We start from the raw sequence: 22,459 nt of genomic DNA on the forward strand, positions 1-22,459 counted from the left end.
CCCCAGGAGCCCTCGATCTTCTAATTACAACTCTCTTCTGATTTGTCCCTGGGGGTGTCACACCAGATACATAACTAAGTGATTATAAGGAATAGGGATGGGAAGGGGATGAGACTCCCCTCCCTCATTTATATCTGTGGTTTCCTTTCTTCCCTTCTTGCTTCCTTCATTCTTTCCTATCTTCTATTCTTTCTTCCTTAAGTCTAATAAACATGCATTTTTGTTATCAAGATTACTTTATCTGTTTTTTGTTTTTTGTTTTTTTTTTACAAGATGCTGGTACCCAGCAAGGCAAAGCCAGACTTGTGAACAGGTTTAGTTCAATAATAAAAGTATGGAAAAAACTCCATGCTAATACAGAAGAGAATGTAAAACAAACACCTTTCCAGAAACACAGGAGAAGATGCACAGAAGAGGAGGCTCTGGGAGTTAGCCTGAGCTCCGCTTGGGAAGAGATGCTCTCCAGGGCAAGACAATGAAGGCAAAGCTTCCTAGGCAGAGGCACGCAAGAACCCAGGCCTAGGGCCTAAAACAGGGTGGGCGGTGCTGTGTGTGCAGCTGGAATGTGACCCTCAGTGCTCAGATGCTTTATTCAGTCCTGAAACAGGGCACCAGAAGAAGCACAGGCCGAGGAGTGGCCTGAATTTAGTTCTAGTTTGGAGGAGCAGCCACGGAGAAAGAAGGCAAGAGAGATGGGTGAACGATTTGCACATAGTTTTCATCTGACCTGCTGTGGAATGTGGCTCATAATTCATCTACATGGGCAGCTAGCTACTGGAATGGACAAAGGAAACCCAGCCAGTGGAAATTCCTGGGAAATTGTCATGGGGCCCAAATAGGAAATGCCACTCAAGAGATTTTACTGGTGCCAGGCTTGGATACCAGTGTCAGAACCATGCTCCTCCAAGAACCATTTCTTCCTGTCAGCCAAGAGAGAGACACTTCAGCTGATACATATGTGGATAATAAGCAGGGTCCCATCCACATTATTCTTTTCAGCCATGTTACATTCACCATCTAACTTGATACTTCAAGAACTTCTGAATCAGGGATAATTATCTTCATTTTACAGATCTTGGAATGGAGGCTAAGGGAAATTTAGTGACTCACGTAAGGTCACATAGCTAAGGGAGACAGAAATGTATCATTAAAAATCTTTTGCTTTTGGAATGATACAGGCGTATTTTAAAATCTTTATTCCATTAAGTAGTGATTTCATACTCACTACTTCATATGACTTTGGGTAACTTACTTTCCTCTCTGAGTCTATTTTCCTGTACGTAGAATAGGAATAACTTTATCTATCTTATAGAACTTTTGGAAACATGGAGTGAGATTATATATGCTGCCCACTATGTATGTCCTCCTTCCTTAGGACTCAAAACTAATTTGATGTGGTTATTGATGCTTTAATCACTCAGTTGTGTCCTACTCTTTTGCGACCCCATGAACAGAAGCCCACCAATCTCCTCTGTCCTTAGGATTTCCCAGGCAAGAATGCTAGAGTGTGTTGCCATTTCTTTCTCCCAGGGATTTTTCTGACCCAGGGACAGAATCGATGACTCCTGCACTGGCAGGCAGATTCTTTACCACTGAGCCACGAGGGCAGTCCAGTTTGATGTGGTATGCTTAGTCGCTCAGTCATGTCTGACTCTTTGCAACCCCATGGACAGTAGCCCGCCAGGCTCCCCTGTCCATGGGGATTCTCCAGGCAAGACTACTGAAGTGGGTTGCCATGCCCTCCTCCAGGGGATCTTCCTAACCCAGGGATCAAACCCAGGTCTCCTGCCTTGCAGGCAGATTCTTTACCATCTGAGACACCAGGGAAGCCCAATTTGATGTGGATGGGGCAGCAAATGCACCCAGTTAAAATACTCTATTTCCCATTCTTCATTGCACTTGGATGTGGCCATGTGACATAGTTCTGGGCAATGAAATGTGAACAGGAGTCTCTAGAAAAGGGACCTGGTCCTGAAAAAGAAAATTAAGCCTTTTTCGCAAAAGCCTTCCTTCTCCCCTTCTTCCTTCTTGGGATGAAATTACGTTCCAAGGAATAGAGGGGAAAATGGAGATTCAGCAGCCAGCTTGGAGAGATGGAAGAGCTTGTACCTCTGCTAGGATTGTTGGTTGGGCTGCTTTTCCCTGGACTTATTGCTTGAGACAAATCCACCCTGGCTAGCTTAATCAGGTTGCAGCTGTCCATATTCCTAACTGATGGAATAATCTAGGCTTTGATACACCACACATACCCAAATGAATGGCAGTCATTTTGATTGGAGCAGGGACTTTTCTCTGAAATGCAGGCAAGAATTTAAACTCCTGTGCTTCATTCTTAAAATAGTATTAACCTGCTGAGTCATCCCACTCCCCACACTCTACACAGTGTTCTTGTCTCCATTCTCTGCCTTGCTCACCTCCAAAGTTGGGCACATGGGATGCTCCCCTGCTGGTCCTTCTCAGCTCAAATGAGACAACGTATATAAAATCCCTAGCTCAGTGCCTGGCACACACGTGCACAACAAATGGGATTTATTTGTCTTGAGTCAGATGTTTTAAAGCAGTCTCAGCAAATCAGAATCTTCTTTGACAAGCTTTAATAAGCTTTAGCAAGGTTTTAACAAACACATGTGAGTTTATCTTCAGGAGCCCCATGACCTACAGGGTAAAGGAACTCAAGCAGTTATTACGTGTTGTTCAAGGTCCTAACTCCTGCCTCCAGCTCTGGACTCCTCTCGGGTCCCTAGATAATGTCCTTTCCCCAGCTTGCACTCAATAGGGTTTTCATCTCCTCTGCTTGGGGCTCATCTGATTGTAGCCACTGAGTTTTCCGCCTCCTCTGAAGGTGAGGCTTGCATCTTATTTACCTTTGACTCCTTGGTAACCCTGCACAGAGTACTCAGTGAATTATAACTGAATGAATAAATGAGTTTCCAGTCAATGCCCAGGAGTCTATTCACATAGAGGTCTTAGCTTTTCCCTGAAAATGGATGAGCATTTTCATGCTTCAGGAGTTTTGCACCTGCTATTTCTTTTATTCAGAATTCTTTCCCTCCATTTTTGGCTATAGGACTCCTACTCACCCACACTGCTGCTGCTGCTGTTGCTGCTGCTAAGTTGCTTCAGTCGTGTCCGACTCTGTGCGACCCCATAGACGGCAGCCCACCAGGCTCCCCCATCCCTGGGATTCTCCAGGCAAAAACACTGGAGTGGGTTGCCATTTCCTTCTCCAATGCATGAAACTGAAAAGTGAAAGTGAAGCCGACTCTTCGCGACCCCATGGACTGCAGCCTACCAGCCTCCTTCGCCCATGGGATTTTCCAGGCAAGATTACTGGAGTGGGTTGCCATTGCCTACTCACCCACACACACCTCCTCAAACATCACCTTTTCCAATTCCCTTAGTTACTTATTCTCTTAAAGCATCTGATACTTAACTCTACTATGGCATATGACTCTCTATTTATTATTATGATCATTTGTCTACATGCTTCTTTCCCCTGAAGTCTGATTTCATAAATCATTTAGTCATTTTTTTCCTGTCAGTTGTATTCAGTAGAATTCCTGGATTATAGTAGATATTGAGAATTTTGTGAATCTAGTTACAATTTTGAATTCACACAGAATTGTGACTGAGTTGTTGCCCATCCTTACCTCATAATGAGTTTGTGACATCAGGTACTGAGAAGGTAAATGAAAGAAAATGAGTCTAATTTAATTGGTACTTTCTATGGACCAGTCATTATCATTGTCCATGCTATTAGTATTTAAATGATTGGTTTAAATTGAGGTAACAGTCCCTTCGTCACAGTCATTGGGATGACTATTTGACACACAATGCATCTGTGCGTGGTTCTAAGAACCTTGGAGGATCCCAGTGACTCTGTTTGCATTGTGACCCTCCACACCCTACCTCCCAATAAAGACATGAGCATCTGACCCAAGCAGGCTGAATCAGATTCTCTCTAACAGAAATATGAAATTTGGAATGGAATGCTGAAGAGCCTGGGAGCTGTTGGAGCTGAGTCACATTTGTGGCAGTCCTCCAAGGTGAAAGGCCATGAAGAATTCTGAGATACCAGAACTGCCTTGGGTTCTCCTATCTTGGTAGTTCAGCATTTCCTTTGATTTTCTGAGACACCCCCAGCATCCTTCCAATAAATTTCCCTTTAGCTTAAGCTAGACAAAGTCCATTTCAGATGCTTATAAGTTAAAAAAAATCAGAACCAATACAGTCCAAATCCAAAAAAGAATTTCCTGTTTGGTCTCTGAATTGGTTAAGATGTGCATCAGCTGTAAGTGACAGAAAACCAAATATAAGATTACAAGTCTGTTTTTCTCTCAAATGAACTAATTACCTGATCATCCAAGTTCCCTCTCTCATGCTGTTCTGCCAGTCTCAGGATGGAGCTTTCATCTCATGACCAAGATGGCTGCTCAAATTCCAGTCACCAGTCCAGCATGTAGGAAGGAGAAAGACACGCCCCATCTTTTAAAGGTGTGCCCCTCAAAGTTGATCACACTATTGCTAATTCTGTTCCACTGGCCAAAGTGTAGTTACATAATTCCCACATGCCATCTGTTTGATCCTCCAGACTGACTGCCTATTCCTCTCCATCTGCTCTCTGCCATGGGTGGGTGGGGGGTGGCCTGTGGGCACCTCATCAGTGGGAGGTGGCAATCCCTGCTTTTTATGGCCCTAGTTCAGACAATAGGGCTCTTATGTTATGGAGTTGCTAGGTCCAACTCTTTGTGACCCCAGGGACTGTAACCCGCCAGGCTCCTCTGTCCATGGGATTTTCCAGGCAAGAATATTGGAGCGGTTATCATTTCCTTCTCCAAGGGGCTGTAGCAAGAGATCAAAAAACAAACAAACATGAGGTCAGGCATTTATTTCTCTGGATCCCTCCCTTCAAGGTTGCACTGGGTGGGCTCTATACTTTAACCGAGGGTTACTTATCCTTGAAAAATGAGTGATTTTACCTGCTTCTCTCTTTTTCTAGTCTCTGGTAACTGCTCCCTCCTTTCATCCCATTAGGCCCTGAGGGAGATAACAGCCTAGTTGCTATGAGCACTGGATTACTGCATTATACTTATAGTTCCTCCACACCCAATCTTAGTAAATAGGTTCTTTATAAATAAAATCTCTTTGACTTATCCCATTTTGAGTATGTCATCTGTATTCTGTTGGGATTTTGACAACCTACCTAACTACAAGGTTTTTATTATGGGACAGTCACTTACCTAAAAATTAACAGTTCTATTACCAAAATAGGAGAGGAGAACCCATATAGCAAAACAGCAAGCAGTCTTTGCCATGGTCCCATCAGTTTTTCTTGATCAGTTCTTCAGTTCAGTTCACTCGCTCAGTCATGTCCGACTCTTTGCGACCCCATGAATCGCAGCATGCCAGGCCTCCCTGTCCATCACCAACTCCCAGAGTTCACTCAAACTCATGTCCATCGAGTTGGTGACACCATCCAGCCATCTCATCCTCTGTCGTCCCCTTCTCCTCCCGCCCCCAATCCCTCCCAGCATCAGGGTCTTTTCCAATGAGTTAATTCTTCACATGAGGTGGCCTAAGTATTGGAGTTTCAGCTTTAGCATCAGTCCTTCCAATGAACACCCAGGATGGTTGAACCTCTATCATTCAGTATTGATCTCCATAGTGCAAGGAAATCACCATCTTTCTTACCCAATATAACCTTGCAAGAATATATCTATACACGGGGGAGTTATAATTATTAATAAGTTATCAATATATTTGACCTGTGAAGGATAGTAAAATTGCCACATGTTGAGTGAATGTACGAATGAAATGATAAATCTATGTTTTTAATTTTTTGGTGACAAAATTGCCACATTGTACCACATGGTGGCTGACTGCCTTCTACTGCTGACTTCCAAGTATTATTTTGCCAGCTCCATGTCATAATTTTCCATGAGTCATGGAAATAAATATGGGAAGTTCCATAGAAAAATTAGATAGACCCGATAAGTTACCCAGCCTGGTAGTCCAAGCAGAACCAGGAGAGCAGCCAGGAGTACTGGCTCACACAGATTCTGTTAGAAGAGGCAGGAGATGAAAGGCAGCTTAGCAGACAGGAAACAATCTCAAATACCCAAAGGAAGTACACAGGCCCAGGTAACCAGAAGGCTAGAATCACACACGTGGCAAAACAATAGTCGATTCAGACAGAAACAAAGAAATCTGCTATCCCTTCACAGAATACTTGAATCATCCTAGTGAAACTCCAAGTATTGTCTATGGCTTCTGCCTCTTTCCTACTCCCCGTATCTGGCCAGTCTTCAGGCTCAGTTGTTTACAGCTTCTAAATACCTCTCACTCATCTACTATCTCAGTTCCCATTTCTAATAACAGCTTAGGTCCAAAGCTGCTGCCGCTAAGTCACTTCAGTCGTGTCCGACTCTGTGCGACCCCATAGATGGTCCGTAGGTCCAAAGCATCTTTTGCCTAAATTAATGCTAAGTCTTCCTGATGGATTATTGTTTCCTCCATAGAGCCCTGTTTTCCAAACTGCAGCCCATGATATTTAAAAAGAAATTAGACCATGTTATTCACCTGGGTAAACTATTCAATAGTTCCTCAGTTCTCCTAGAATAGAATTAAGTTTTAAAATAATACCTTATATTACTCAGCTCCTACATCTCTTTTTAGCTTTATCTCACTCCACTCTTATTCTTTCCACGTGACACTTCATCCACTCTGAAATATAAATAATTCTCTAAAGAAATTAAATATAGTTTTGCATGTGTGTGCTTTAACCCTAATTCCTCCCACTTTCTTCATCTGACACATTCTTACTCATCTATCAGGATTCCACTCCTAAGTCATTATCTCCTGTAGACAGCCATCTTTTTTTTTTTTTTTTTAATTTTCCATATGTCAAAATTTAATCCATTGAAAACATTGTCCTTTATCCTTTTATTTTAAAGACTAAGATGTCTTTAGTTTTATGAAATAATGGTCATAATAAATAGCATGGATTTGTATATGTAATGTCTTGAGTTGACAGCTTCAAGTTACCCCTCAAATATGGGACGTGTCACAACTGGTCCAAAGACACAAAGGGATAGACAGTGCATCTTGATACTCCCACCCTCACTCAAGTTGGACACCTTTCCATCCTCTGTGTTCTCATAATCCCTGGGTTCTCTCTCCTGTATTACTTATCATGATGTGTTGTTATGTCCATGTTGTCTATTTCTCCCTAGCCTATGAGTTTTTTAAAGGACAAAGGCTATATCTCATTCATCCTGTTAGCTTAACACAGTGGCTTAGCACAGTGGCAAAGATAGTGCTCAAAACATATTTATGGAATAAATGGATGGAGGAGCAAGGCCAGTTGTGTGTGGAGTGGGATTAAGTTGGATTATCACTTTCCTAGTCTTAGACACCATACTTCCTTTAATGAATACATCTTAGACATCACTCTTTGTACATGTTTCATTTTGCTATTATAACATGATTATCCCTGCTTCCAGTCTTGAGGTTTACCCTTTTCTCTAAATGTACAAATAAAAGCATAATAGTTGAACTTCCATTTCAGGCCATGGTGGGGTGATAGGGTCCAGACATATTTTCCCATCATAAACAATAAGGAAACTGGAAAAAATGATACAAAACAACTGTTTTCAGATATTGAACAACAGACAGTATGTATTATGATTCCCAAGAAAAGGAAATAAGTGAGATAAGCCCTTGACTCTCTGCTTAGAGTCACATTCTGGATCTCACTGCAGCAAAGGGAATCCTAAGCAGAGCACCACAGTCTAAGTAAGTTGAGAAGACAGATATTGAAGATCTGGGAGGTTGAGGTGACTCAAAATTGTGGAGTAGACTTTCAGAAAAAAAAGAGCAACATAGAAAAAGTACTTCAGAGTCTTTGCTAAATACTCATACATGTATGCCTAAGGCATAACTCCATGAGGCCAGACAGTGGATGACTGGGGAGCTGTAAGCTGAGCAGTTCGCAGAAGTCACAGAGTTGGGAGACTCCAACCACTATAAGCAGAGAGATCACCTGGGACATTCAGTAGAGACCATAGAAGTGTCATGACTTAGTAGAGGGTTAAACTGTCTCTAGAGTAAAGACTTCTCTAGACTTGCTCTAAAACATCTTGAAAAGAAGTCTGGAAGGGATCAGGCTGATCAGCAAGTTATTTTCCCTGCTAGAACAAAGCTCAACTCTCTTTAAAGGATAACCACAAAATCCAGACACTCAGCATAAAGCACAATGGTCATTATCCATTAATATGTGGATATGTCAATTCTTGATATGTCAAGAAGTAGCCAGATGTTATCTATAATCAGGAAAAAAACAGTCAATAGAAACAGACTCAGAAATTATACAGATGACAGGCTTGCAGAGAAGGACTTTAAACAGCTCTTAAGTTATATGGACTTATTCAAAGGTAACCATGAATTTAGTGAGAAGAGAAATGGGCAACTTTTAAAAAGACAAAATGAAACTTATAGAGATTAAAAAAATATATGCTAATATCAACTTCTCTAGAAAGACGAGGACTGTATTATATACTGAAGAAGAAAATATTAATAAATTGAAGATATGGTAGTAGAAGGTATACAAATGAATCTCATAGAAGAAAATAATTGAAAAACATAACTAACAGTGTCTTAGTGATATTTAAGACAGTTTTGAAGTGGTTTAACAGAATAATAAAAGGAGAGGCTAGGGCAAAGGGAAACAGAAGAATATTTTTAATTGTAATAATTAAAAATTCCCAAATTTGATCAAAAATATAAGTTTAATGAGCCTCAGTCAAGATAACAAAGATAACTCCACCAGGGCACATTACAACCAAGTTTTGGAAACCAAGTGGTAATGAGAAAAATTGTCAAAGTAACCAAAGGGAAAAAAAAAAACACATTACATATAGAGGAACAAAGATAAAAAAAATGATTATAGACTTCTTATCTGAAACTATGTAAGAAGACAACAGGACACTATAGTTAAAGTGCTGAATAATAGAAGAAGAAAAAGCAAATGTTGACCTAAGATTTTATAGCCAATGAAAACTGTCTTCAGAAATGAACATGACATAAAGACTTTCAGTCAAATATGAGCTGAGATCATTTCTTACCAGAAGTGCTGAACTATAATACTGAAGGATGTCCTTTAGACAGAAGAAAAATTTCAACAGCTGGAAATTTGGATGTAGAAAAGAAGTGAAGAATGCAAAGTATGGTAAATGTATGAGTTAATATGAAATACTTTTTATTTCTTAATTTCTTTAAAAATATTGGACTCTTCAAAGTAAAACAATAAAATGTATTTGGGGGTTATAATATATGCAGAAATAAAATATAAGACAAAGAACAGGAGGGGAAAAATGAAAGTATATTGTATTATAGTTTTTATATGTGAAGTGATATAATATTATTTGAAGGTAGATTGTGATAATTTACAGAAACATAGTAAACACTACAGCAGGAGTTGGCAAACTCTTTCTATAAGGGATCAGGTAATGCATAGTTTAGTCTTCTGGGTAAGAAGGTCACTGTCATGACTACTTAACTCTGATTTATAGCATAAAACTCATTAGCTACATAGACAACTAAAGACAATACAAAAGTAAGTAAGAATGTGTTCCAATCAAATTTTTTTAATAGAAATAAATAGTGGGTCAGATTTGACTACAGGCTGTATTGTGCTAACCCCTGTCTAGAGCAACCACTGAAAATAAAATAAAATGGTAAACAAATAAGCTTATAATGGAGAGAAAGTGGAATAATCAATCAAAGGAAGACATAAAAAGGTGAAGAATGGCCGAAGGACAGATGGGACAAATGGAAAACAAATAACAAGATGATAGAATGAAGCACAATATTGCTAATTACAGTACATGTAAGAAGTGGAAATACTTATATTGCAAAACAAATATTGTAAGACTAGATTTCCAAAAAAAACAGAAATGCAAGTCTCAACAATAGATTATTAGAAACCTCTTTAACTATAAAGACATAGAGTAAAAGGGTGGGAAAAAAATACCGTGAAAACACCAGCCTTGAGAAATTTGGATTGTCTGTAATAATATCAGACAAAGTAGCTTTCAGCAAAAACAATATGACCAGGGATATAGTGAGATGTTTCATAATGACAGAAGGGTCGATTCATCCAAAAGACACAATAATCCTAAATCCCTCTCCCAGATCTTCAAAATGCAGGAAGCTAAAACTGACAGAACAGAAAGGGGAAACAGACAAATCCACAGATAGTTTGTTATAAAGAAATGGATACATGTATATATATGGCTGAGTGCCTTCCTTGTTCACCTATCACAACATTGTTAATTGACTAGATCCCAATACAACAGAATAAAAAGTTAAAGAAATGTAGCAGACTTCAAAAAACGTATCAGCAACTTGATATTATTGATACTTATGGAACATTCTACCCAGAATGCACCTACTTTTCAAGTGCACATGGAACATTTAACAAGATCTACCATAGGCAAGAGGGGCTTTCCTCATGGCTCAGTCGGTAAAGAATCTGCCTGCAATGCAGGAGAGCTGGGTTCAATCCCTGGGTCAGGAAGATTCCCTGGAGAAGAAAATGGCAACCCACTCCAGTATTCTTGCCTAGAGAATCCCATGGACAGAGGAGCCTAGCAGGCTATAGTCCATGGGGTTGCAAGAGTCAGACATGACTTGGTGATGAAACAACCATCACACCATATGCAGGGAAATAATACCTTTTTTTTTTTTTTTTTTTTTGGCTGTGCTGAGTCTTCATTGCTGTGCAAGCTTTTCTCTAGCTGTGGGGAGGAGGGCCTACTCTCTAGTTGCAGTGCTCAGGCTTCTCATCACAGTGGCTAATCCTGTTGCCGAGCACAGGCTTTAGGGAGCAAGAGTTTCAACAGCTGTGGCCCATGGGCTCAGAAGTTGCGGTTCCAGGGCTCTAGAGCACAGGCTCAACAATCGTGGTGCACGGGCTTACATGCTCCTCGCCGTGTGGAATCTTCCCAGATCAGCGATCTAACCCATGACTCCTACATTGGTAGGCAGATGCTTTACCACTGAGCCACCAAGAAAGCCCAGAAATAATACTTTTTAAAATATTGAAATCATATGAAGTATTTTCTTTGACCAAAATAAAAATATATTAGAAATCATATTACCAGACATGTGTGAAATATCCTCAAATTTTTGGACTTTAAATAACACAGTTCTCTATAACTCATGGGTCAGAAAATAATCACAATGTATACTAGAAAATATATTGTACTGAATTAAAATGACAACACACATCAAAGTTGGTGCAATGCAGTTAAGGGAGAAATTTATGGCTTTCCATGCTTATGTTAGAAAACTAGGGCTATCCAAAATCAGCTAGAAAAAGAAGACAACTTCAAACCTAAATATGTAGAAGTAAAGAAATAATAAAAATAATGCCAATTACATATAATAGAACAATCATCTTGGGGAAATCAGTGAATCTAAAAGCTGTTCTTTCTTAAAACATAAATAAGTGGATAAATCTCTAGTAGACTCATCAAATAGGAGATGAAGAAAGCATAAATGATCAATAATAGGGATAAATGAGGGAATATTGTTATAATTACAAATTTACAATCCTACAGAAATTTAAAGAATAAAAGGTAATATTTTAAGCAATCTTATACCAAAAATTTGACAATGTAAATAAATGCACAAGTTTCTTGGTTTCTTGAAATACTCAAATTGCCAAACTAATACTAGAAAAAGAGAAAACCTATAATGCCCTAAATCACCTACAGAATTTGAAACTGTTATTAAAAACTTTCCATTGATAAAAATAAAGACTTCCAAGATAGATTATATCAAACATTTAAGGGAGAAATAATATATTGTTCAGTCACCAAGCTGTGTCTGACTCTTCAAGACCCCATGGACAGCAGCAGGCTTCCCTGTCCCTCACTATTTACCAAAGTTTGCCCAAGTTCATGTCCACTGCATCAGGGGTGCCATCCAACCATCTTATCCTCTGTCACCCTTACCCTTATCCTCTGTCACCCTCTTCCCCTTCTGCCGTCAATCTTTTTCAGCATCAGGGTCTTTTCCAATGAGTCGGCTGTTAGCATCAGATGGCCAAAGAATTGGAGCTTCAGCTCCAATAATAATAAATATGAAATAATATGAATCCTGCATAAATTGTTTCAGGAAACACTTCACAACTTACTTTATAAGGTTAGATTTATCTTGCAATCAAAACCAAATACTCTATAAGAATAAACTCCACAAACTAATACCTTTCCTGAGGTTGGTGTAAAAAGCCTTTTAAAAAATAGCAAATAAAATCCAGGAATACTTTAAAAAGGGTAATATACTGCATCCAGTTGGGATTTATTCCAAGAATACAGAGATGGTTTAACATATAAGAATCAGTTAATATAACTTAACATATTGATAGTAAAAAGAAATGTTTAATGGGTGGAAAAAAGCATTTGAAAAATTATGTTCATTCATTATTTTTATGAAAAAGAAAGAAAATACTTATCAACCTAAGAGTAAAAGGGAGCTTCCTCAACAACTTGATAAAGAGTATCTATGAAAATCTTGTAACTAATACACATAAAGGTGAAAGAATACTTTCATTGTAAGATCAAGACCCTTAACTCACAAACTTAAATCAGAAAAGCAAAAAAAAAAAAAATTACTTGAAATGGATTATAGATCTAAATGTAAAAGCTAAAACTACACATTTGCAGAAGAAAACATTGAGCAAATATTTTCAGCCTCTCTGTTGGCAAATATTGTGACAGAACACAAACAGTATAAGGACAATTAGATAAACTAGGAAATGGCAACCCACTCCAGTGTTCTTGCCTGGAGAATCCCAGGGATGGGGGAGCCTGGTGGGCTGCCTTCTATGGGTCGCACAGAGTCAGACATGACTAAAGCAACTTAGCAGCAGCAGCAGCAGCAGACTTCATGAAAAATTAAAGCTACTATTCCAGAAACATCATCAAAAGACTAAGAAGCTACCCCATAGACTGGGAAAATATTTGTTATAGCTAATTCTGACAAAAGACAAGTATTTTGTGTATATAAGCAATTCTTAAAACATAACATGACAAAAAATATTTTTAAGTGAGCAAAAGTCTAGAACACATACTTTCCAAAAGAAGATATAAAAGTGGCCAATAAGTATGAGAAGATGCTCAATAGTATTAATCGTTAGGGAAATATCAAATAAAATCACAATGAGACACACAGTCATTAAAATGCCCAAAACTTAGACTGTAATATCAAATATTGACAGGATGTGGATTAACTAAAATTTTTTGTGTCACTGATGGTAACAAAGCCAGCACAACCACTCTGGAAAAAAGCACTTTCTTATAAACATATACCTCTATGACTACCCGATGTGCATGCTAAGTCGCTTCAGTCATGTCTGACTCTGTGTGACCTTATGGACTGTAGCCCACCAGGCTTCTCTGTCCATGGGATTCTCCAGGCAAGAATACTGGAGTGGGCTGCCATGCCTTCCTCCAGGGGATCTTTCTGACCCAGTGATTGAACTTGTGTCTCATGTCTCCTGTGTTGGCAGACAGGTTCTGTACCACTAGCACCACCTGGGAAGCCCCTATGAGTACCCTACAACCATAGCAATTTCACTTCAAGTTGTTCACATAAGAGAGATCAAAATGTATGTCTACACAAAGACTTGTACACAAATGGTCATAACAGTATTTTTGATACTATCCCCAAACTGGGAACAACCCAAATGACCACCAGCAGATGAATGGATCAACAATCAAGCCATCAACCAATCAGTCTACTGAAAAATGCAACCACATGGAGGAACCTAAACTACCATTCTGTACAAAAGGGTCTGCTGCTGCTGCTAAATCGCTTCAGTCGTGTCCGACTCTGTGTGACCCCATAGACGGCAGCCCACCAGGCTCCCCTGTCCCTGGGATTCTCCAGGCAAGAATACTGGAGTGGGTTGCCGTTTCCTTCTCCAATGCATGAAAGAGAAAAGTGAAAGTGAAGTCACTCGGTCATGTCTGACTCTTAGTGACCCCATGGACTGCAGACTACCAGGCTCCTCCGTCCATGGGATTTTTCAGGCAAGAGTACTGGAGTGGGGTGCCATTGCCTTCTCCGACAAAAGGGTCTATACTATATAATTCTATTCATATGAATTTCTAGAAGAGACAAAACTGATCTACAGTAACAAAAACTTGTTTATCCATTTCTTACCACCAGAGACATGTAGGGTTTTATTGATAGAATGAGCAGAAGGAAATTTTTTAGGTGATGGTATTAGAGATCTTGGTTGTATATATTTGTCAAAGTTGATTAAACTGTACAAATACAGTGGGAGTCTTTTATTGTATGTAAACAATATCTCCTGGGCTTCCCTTGGTGACTCAGTGTTAAAGAATCCACCTGCAATTCAGGAGATGCAGAAGATTTGGGTTCAATCCCTGCATCAAGAAGATCCCCTGGAGAAGGAAATAGAATCCAGTATTCTTGTCTGGTAAGTCCCACAGAGGAGCCTGGCGGGCTACAATCCATGGGGTCATGAAGACTTGGACCTGACTTAGTGACTAAACAACAACAAATGATATACCACAAACCCCAGGCTTCCAGCAGTCTTCTCAGACTTTCCAGAGGGAGGGTCCCTCAAGTTTCTGCAGATTGCCCTGTGAAGCCCTTCCTCTTTGTTCTATGAATTTCCCCTCCACCTCAGTTCTCACTCACTTTTTACTCTCAGGTCCCCGTTTCCCATGGCTATTCAAGTTCTCTCTAGTTATTTCACTGGAAAACCCCAGCATGCTCCTCTCTCCTCATCTCCCAATGCACTAGCAACACAGAGCCATTTTGTATAGAGCATTTTACTAAAGATTTGATGATGAAGTAAGGAAGTCACATCACAAGAAAGGAGACAAGTAAAGCTAAATGTCAGACAGCATTCATCATCTGTCCCTTGAAGGCAGTGACTCACTCTTGGCTACAGCCTCCTTCCGTGGGGCCGGCCATGTTCTTTTCTCTCCCAAGTCCAAGCACTAAGATTTTGACAGGGGCTGACAATAGGAAAACCTCCAAGTCCTACTATGTTGTAAAAATTTTGAAAATGTAAATCTCGTCTTTTTTTGAACTTTCTCATCAAGATGAGTCGTGGCACCTGCCTTTGCCAAGTCCAAAAAGCCAATTAATTTCTCAAGCAAATGAGAATTTATTTCCTAACATAAAGTTTTCCTAGATTTGTGGTTTTCACCTAGTATGATTATTAAAAATGCAGATTACAGTATCCAGGAAGATCCAGATTCAGATCAGATCAGTTGCTCAGTCGTGTCCGACTCTTTGCGACCCCATGAATCGCAGCACGCCAGGCCTCCCTGTCCATCACCAACTCCCAGAGTTCACTCAGACTCACGTCCTTCGAGTCAGTGATGCCATCCAGCCATCTCATCCTCTGTCGTCCCCTTCTCCTCCTGCCCCCAATCCCTCCCAGCATCAGAGTCTTTTCCAATGAGTCAACTCTTCACATGAGGTGGCCAAAGTACTGGAGTTTCAGCTTGAGCATCATTCCTTCCAAAGAAATCCCAGGGCTGATCTCTTTCAGACTGGACTGGTTGGATCTCCTTGCAGTCCAAGGGACTCTCAAAAGTCTTCTCCAACACCACAGTTCAAAAACATCAATTCTTTGGTGCTCAGCCTTCTTCACAGTCCAACTCTCACATCCATACATGACCACAGGAAAAACCATAGCCTTGACTAGATGAACCTTTGTTGGCAAAGTAATGTCTCTGCTTTTGAATATGCTATCTAGGTTGGTCATAACTTTCCTTCCAAGGAGTAAGCGTCTTTTAATTTCATGGCTGCAGTCACCATCTGTAGTGATTTTGGAGCCCAGAAAAATAAAGTCTGACACTGTTTCCACTGTTTCCCCATCTATTTCCCATGAAGTGGTGGGACCGGATGCCATGATCTTCGTTTTCTGAATGTTAAGCTTTAAGCCAACTTTTTCACTCTCTTTCACTTTCATCAAGAGGCTTTTTAGTTCCTCTTCACTTTCTGCCATAAGGGTGGAGTCATCTGCATATCTGAGGTTATTGATATTTCTCCCGGCAATCTTGATTCCAGCTTGTGTTTCTTCCAGTCCAGCGTTTCTCATGATGTACTCTGCATATAAGTTAAATAAACAGGGTGACAATATACAGCCTTGACGAACTCCTTTTCCTATTTGGAACCAGTCTGTTGTTCCATGTCCAGTTCTAACTGTTGCTTCCTGACCTGCATACAGATTTCTCAAGAGGCAGATCAGGTGGTCTGGTATTCCCATCTCTTTCAGAATTTTCCACAGTTTATTGTGATCCACACAGTCAAAGGCTTTGGCATAGTCAATAAAGCAGAAATAGATGCTTTTCTGGAACTCTCTTGATTTTTTGATGATCCAGCGGATGTTGGCAATTTGCTCTCTGGTTCCTCTCCCTTTTCTAAAACCAGCTTGAACATCAAGAAGTTCACGGTTCACATATTGCTGAAGCCTGGCTTGGAGAATTTTGAGCATTACTTTACTAGCGTGTGAGATGAGTGCAATTGTGCGGTAGTTTGAGCATTCTTTGGCATTGCCTTTCTTTGGGATTGGAATGAAAACTGACCTTTTCCAGTCCTGTGGCCACTGCTGAGGTTTCCAAATGTGCTGGCATATTGAGTGCAGCACTTTCACAGCATCATCTTTCAGGATTTGGAATAGCTCAACTGGAATTCCATCACCTCCACTAGCTTTGTTCGTAGTGATGCTTTCTAAGGCCCACTTGACTTCACATTCCAGGATGTCTGGCTCTAGGTCAGTGATCACACCATCGTGATTATCTGGGTCGTGAAGATCTTTTTTGTAGAGTTCTTCTGTGTATTCTTGCCATCTCTTCTTAATATCTTCTGCTTCTGTTAGGTCCATACCATTTCTGTCCTTTGTCGAACTCCTCTTTGCATGAAATGTTCCTTTGGTATCTCTAATTTTCTTGAAGAGATACAGATTACAGTGTCCAAATAAGAATTTCTTGGCCTGAAACCTGGGAATCTGCATTTTAACCAGCACCTTCCCAGATCTCTCTGCTTTGATTTCTTAAGGTGGTTTAAAACAGAAAAAATTCCCCTTGTTTTGTGATGAATAAGTCTTGTCAATATGTCCCTCAATAGATACGATTTCAGTCAGGGGTCGGTCAGCCTTGACTTCAGTAGTTAATACTTGAATTGTACATACAGGAATGGCTTCTCTCCCATTTTCCATCTTCATAGCCCACTTCTGGACCAACAGTCCAATGGAAGTGGGGGTAGAACCACAAACATGTTTTTGTTTCATTGGCCTTCCTCTGGTTCCTGGTGGTATTTAAGGCTGGTGACCTGGGAAACATCTTAAAAGTCCATATATAAAATCTGTTTGTAGCTCCTTTAAATCACAAAGTCACTCCATCATCACTGCTCTTAACCACAGATTACTGTGGGCTTCCCATGCCACCAGGAAGTTTTAGAGCAGGCTCTGAAAACATGGATTATCCAATAAGATCTTTAGATTGGCAAGATCTAGTTGAATGTGTTAGACAAAGTTCTAGAAAACTGTCTGGGCATGTGCTCTGTCTAGAGCCAAGAAGTGCTTCGGGGAAACCTTGACATAGCAAATGGCAGAAGTTTCCCTGAGTTCTCAGATGTTTCTCTACCAATTCTAGAAGTATGCCAAGAACTAAATTTCGTTTGGGGCACCTCTTATCAGCAAGCAAAGATCAAGTCTTAACAGCGAACATGTGGTTTGATGTGAATGAAGTTTTCAAAGCCCTGCATTTGCCTTTTCAAGAACTGATTACAGCATGATTCTCTTCCCTGCTCCCCACTGCTCCTCCAGCCCCTGGCCCCCAGATCCTGCTGAGTTGCTTTGATCCCTTCCGGGTCTGTGAATGCAGAGAGTGAACCACATGTGTGTTAAACTCTGTCTTTCATCACAAGTCTTTCAGGGGCACATTGTTCCTCTGCTCATAAAAATTATGGTGTTCCTTGTGGTTCAAAGATTCACATGAGAAGTAAGCTTCCTTTTCATCTTTTAAGTATAAAAACCACATTTGTAGGGCTTCCCTGATGTCTCAGTGGTAAAGAATCTGCCTACCAATGCAGGAGTCTCACGTTCGATCCCTGTGTCAGGAAGATGCCCTGAAGAAGGAAATGGCAACCCACTCCAGTACTCTTGCTTGGGAAAATGCCATGGACAAGAGGAGCTTGGCGAGCTACAGCATGGGGTTGCAAAAAGGTCAGACATGACTTGGTAGCTAAAACAGCAACTGTGTTTGTACTTTCCTATTGCGACTGTTGAGTCTCATTGAATGCATTTGAGGTGCTGTTTTTTACCAACCATGAGGATGTTCCCTTATGAACTCCTGTGGCTCATCAGAGCAGATACCATTTATTTTGTGCTTCTGTGTTAATGCCACCTTTTGTGTTCATTATGACCTTCTATCTGAATGAATCCTGTGGCAAATATTTTATGTTCACCCCCATTTTTCAAAGGAGACAGTGAGGTGAAGTTCTCAACTGCAGAGTGAGGGCCAAGGGGTGCATCTTCAAAGCTGTCATGCCTGACTACACCATGCAAAGATCTGTTCACTATGAACCAGGCACTGTGGTGGGTGCTGAGGATCCCTACCCACAGGGGGCTTAGCCTGTATTTCACCTCTATCCTGGGAACTTGTGATTGTTTATCTAATCAGTCTCTGTGGTGAAACGTTTCAACTCTTTCTGCTTTAATGCTCTTTATGAGGGACAATGTTCTGACTGATAAATCTTTTTCCAAGCCTTTGTTAATTTCATGAAGGCAGTGAGGATGAGGCAGTTGAAAGGTATGAATATTGATTCAAGTTCTTGACACATGTTACCAAATACCCCTCAGAAAGGGTATAACGATTTACACTTCCATCAGCTTCAGCAGTTTCTGAGAATGGCCATTTCACCCCACCCTTGCCAACACTGAATATTCTCTCTCTTTCTTTTTAATCTCATGTATCTGATAGACATCACACTCATAGCTCTGTAACCACAAACTGTACTTGATTTTATTTAGAGAAAAATAGATGTCACTGACTCAGAATAGTTGAAGAATGACAATTTGTTGTTAAAACACCTCTCATTCCCCCATAATCAAATAGAAAAGCCCCATGCTTCCTTCTTGAGGCATATGGATATGATTATTAAGCTATCAATTATGTCTGAGAAGCACATGAAGTGCTTACTGATGTGTAAATCTCTCTGGGGAACAGCTCATCTGTGTTTCCACACCTTGTAACTAGGGAGCCTGGGAGTAATTGGCTTTTTTTTTTTTTTTTTGGTGAGTGAGTACTTGCCCATCCCTGAAGGACTCCAAAACTCTGCTGGAGGGACATTTGATCAGGCCCTTTTTAGAGGCTTCTTTGAACTGCCTCTCCTTATTAGATGTGCATGCTAAGTTGCTTCAATTATCTCTGACTCTTCATGATTCTATGGACTATAGCCCGCCAGGCTCCTCTGTCCATGGGATTCTCCAGGCAAGGATACTGGAGTAGGTTGCCATGATCTCCTCCAGGGGATCTTCCCAACCCAGGGATCGAAACTGAATCTCTTATATCTGTTGCATTGGCAAGTGGGTTCTTTACCACTAACACCACCTGGGAAGCCCAATTTCTCCCTTTTAGGGGTTTCCAGAGCACATTCTATGTCCCTCTGTTATGACATTAATACATCCAGTCATGTGAAGTGTGTGCTTTCCTTAGCTGAGTACATCACTAAGGCTAACAGTACCTGTTATGTAGATGTGTTAAAACAGTGCATGTAACACACTTATCTGGCACAGAAATACCCTCAACACATGAAGGAATGAATAGTGAACATGTAGTAAACCTTGGATGCTGCTCACTCCAGACAAATGTACATAATGTCAGTCAGAGGGATTCATGAGAATACAGGACCTGTGGCTTTTTCTCCAGAGTTTGTGATTCAGTAAATCTGGAGTCAAAGTGCAGGCATCAAAGTGATCTGGACACTACACCTAACACAGAGAATCTTGGTTCCTTGTGAGCTCCAAGGGGCAAGGATGATATGATGTCTACTTCTAAATGACCCTGCATCTATCCACTCCACTCTCACACATGCATAAAGTGCTCAAGGACAGGTAACCTGAATTTTGACCTTATTGTATGAAGGAGGCATAGTTTCCAGGCTTGCTGCTGCTGCTGCTAAGTTGCTTCTATCGTGTCTGATTCTGTGTGACCCCGTAGATGGCAGCCCACCAGGCTCCTCTGTCCCTGGGATTCTCCAGGCAAGAATACTGGAGTGGGTTGCCATTTCCTTCTCCAATGCATGCACGAATGCTAAGTTGCTTCAGTCAACTGAATGGGACAACAAAGAATGAGATGATTGGATGGGATCACTGACTCGATGCACGTGAGTTGGAGCAAGCTCCAGGAGTTGGTGATGGACAGTGAAGCCTCACATGCTGCAGTCCATGGGGGTCTCAAAAAGTCAGACATGACTGAGCGACTGAACTGAAACTGAACGTTATCTGATTTAACTTTCATGGTAATCTTTCTGAGATTTCATGGTAATCTTCTTAAAGAGATGGGAATACCAGATCACTTTACCTGCCTCCTATGAAACCTATATGCAGGTCAAGAAGCAAATTAGAACCAGACATAGAACAATGGACTGGTTCCAAATAGGGAAAGGAGTATATCAAATCTGTATATTGTCTCCCTGCTTATTTAACTTATATGCAGAATACATGATGTGAAATGCCAGGCTGGATGAAGCACAAGCTGGAATCAAGATTGCTGCAAGAAGTTTCAATAATCTCAGATATACAGATGACACCACCCTTATAGCAGAAAGTGAAGAGGAACTAAAGAACCTCTTGATGAAGGTGAAAGAAGAGAGTGAAAAAGTTGGCTTAGACATTCAGAAACATTCAGAAAACTAAGATCGTGGCACGCAGTCCCATCATTTCATGGCAAATAGATGGGGAAGCAATGACAGATTTTATTTTCTTGGTCTCCAAAATCACTGTGGTTGGTGACTGCAGCCATGAAATTAAAAGATGCTTGCTTCTTGGAAGAAAAGCTCTGACAACCTAAACAGCATATTAAAAACCAGAGACATTACTTTGCCGACAAATGTCTGTCTAGTCAAAGCTATGGTTTTTCCAGTGGTCATGTATGGATGTGAGAGTTGGACTATAAAGAAGGCTAATCAATGACAAATTGATATCTTTGAACTGTGGTGTCGGAGAGTCCCTTGGACTGCAAGGATATCAATCCAGTCAATTCAAAAGGAAATCAATCCTGAATATTCATTGGAAGGACTGATGCTGAAGTTGAAGCTCTAATACTTTGGCCACTTGATGCAAAGAGCCAACTCATTAGAAAGGACCGTGATTCTGGGAAAGATTGAAGGCAGGAGAAGGGGAAAATTGAGGACAAGATGGTTGGATGGCATCACCGATCAGAAGGACATGAGTTTGAGGAAGCTGCAAGAGATGGCAAAGGACAGGGAAACCTGGCGCACTTCAGTCCATGGGGGCCACAAGGAGTCAGACACAACTGAGTGACTGAAGAGCAACAATCTTCCTAAGGGGGGAAACTGAGGCTCAGAGAGTTTGGCACTTGTCTGAAGTCACAGAGCAAGTCAGTGGCCATGCTGGGCTTCATATCAGGCATGAGTGACTGCCCGAGCTGAGACCCTTCCATGCAGCTCAGCCCTGGGATGGAGGAGAGGAACTGCGCAGCATCTCTCGGCCTGCTGGGGCAGGTGAGGCATGGGACCCGCTGTCAGTGTCTGCAAGTGTTCCTTGCCAGCAAATTCCTGATTATAGGTAATCGCATAAAACAGAGGAGATTTTTCCCTTGTAAGTAGATATTATAAATATAGGATATTGAATAACCCTGACTTCATCCCCAGCCGATCAGCCCTTGACGGTTTGCATGCTGCATATGTACAGCATGACTCAAAGGACCCTCAGGCAGTGGGTGGGTTAAAATCAATCAAACAATAATACTTTTCATAAGTGAGAACTCCATAGCTTCCCAGTTGGCTGTTTGGTTATTCGTGAGTCATGAATTTCCTTTTGAGGATAATATTTACCATAGCGCATGGTTGGTTATAAGGAATACGTAATATCCACTATCTGATGGGAAACATGCTATTAAAACATTACCTAATGATAGATTTACCTGATAAATAATCCCTAGGATTAAACAAAAAGGTTAGGGAGGAACTAGGGAGAGATCGAAGAGAACAGAAAAGGGAATAGGAATAAGCCATGGTGTGGTGGTAAGTAGAAAAGGGTTTTGTCCGGAGGTGGGTGTTGAAATAGTCCTGACTCTAATAATTGGAAGAGATAGAGAAAAAGACAGACACAAGAAGGATAGTGAGAATGAACATTGGAAAAAGTTAATAAGCGCCTTTAATT

Source organism: Bubalus kerabau, chromosome 6 (genome assembly GCF_029407905.1).
Source record: "Bubalus kerabau isolate K-KA32 ecotype Philippines breed swamp buffalo chromosome 6, PCC_UOA_SB_1v2, whole genome shotgun sequence".
NCBI classification, from domain to species: Eukaryota; Metazoa; Chordata; class Mammalia; order Artiodactyla; family Bovidae; genus Bubalus; species Bubalus kerabau.